The sequence below is a fragment of the Lactuca saligna genome, chromosome 6 (genome assembly GCF_052625555.1).
Source record: "Lactuca saligna cultivar CGN05327 chromosome 6, ASM5262555v1, whole genome shotgun sequence".
Classification (NCBI taxonomy): domain Eukaryota; kingdom Viridiplantae; phylum Streptophyta; class Magnoliopsida; order Asterales; family Asteraceae; genus Lactuca; species Lactuca saligna.
The window spans coordinates 43,461,166-43,462,045 of NC_136422.1; the positions used below are offsets into that span (position 1 = coordinate 43,461,166).

Below are 880 nucleotides of genomic sequence, written 5' to 3' on the forward strand. Positions count from 1 at the left end.
CCATGTCATCCGAAGCAGAATTTGTGATTCTTCTTGTCACATCTTGTAGAGGGTTATGATATTCCCTTGAATGTTCGAAAAATTCCTCAATTAGCTCCTTGATTACGACTGTTGTTTTCTTTGTGAGTGGTCCTTGTAAATCAAGGAGTCGCCTAGTTGTGACGTTTACCCCATCATAGAAAATCGAGACTTCTTGTTGCACATTTAGATCATTTTGAGGACAGTTGCGCAACAAACCCTTGTATCGCTCTCATGCCTCATATAATGACTCTCCTGCTTGTTGCTTGAAATTTTCAATTGCCTTCTTTTACTTGGAAACATTAGATGGTGGGCAAAATTGTTATATGAACTCTTCACGCATTTGTGCCCCTGTTGTTATTGTACCCGGTGGGAGTGCCTTCAGCGAATCTTTTGATGCACCCTTAAGAGTAATAGGGGGTGTTCTTAACAAAACTCTCTTGTGTGGTATGTTTGGTATGTTGAAGTAGTTGGCAGTATCATTGACCTCATCAATGTGCTTGTAGGCGTCCTCGTGATTTCCCATAGAATGGTATGTCATTCAATTGAGCAAGTATGTGTCCTTTTGGTTCAAAGCTAGCTATATTGGGAATTGTGGGTTACACATGTCCCATCCCAGCATCTTCATGCATTCGCCTCTTGTATGCCTCCATCGTCATGTCGTCAATTTTCGTCATTTTGGCTTTTGACTCGCTTTCGGGTTTGCTTACTGTGTCTGATCCGAGTTCGCTTTCTAGCTCGTAAAGCGATTACTTTTTGTTAGGAGTCTTCTAAAAACTTTTGAATTCTCTTTCTAGAGTCCTTTTGCTTCATTATCCGATTTTGTTTGTCTTCTTCTTATGGAATACTAACTCGGAATCAT

The 880-nt window shown here is 40.5% G+C and overlaps 1 non-coding gene across 1 annotated transcript; it reads left to right on the forward strand.

Moving 5' to 3' along the window:
- Positions 1–206: 206 nt before the first annotated feature.
- Positions 207–313, forward strand: LOC145003669 (small nucleolar RNA R71). Its single transcript, XR_013662117.1, has one exon. It is a non-coding gene; the product is annotated as a small nucleolar RNA R71 (small nucleolar RNA).
- The last annotated feature ends 567 nt before the right edge of the window (positions 314–880 follow it).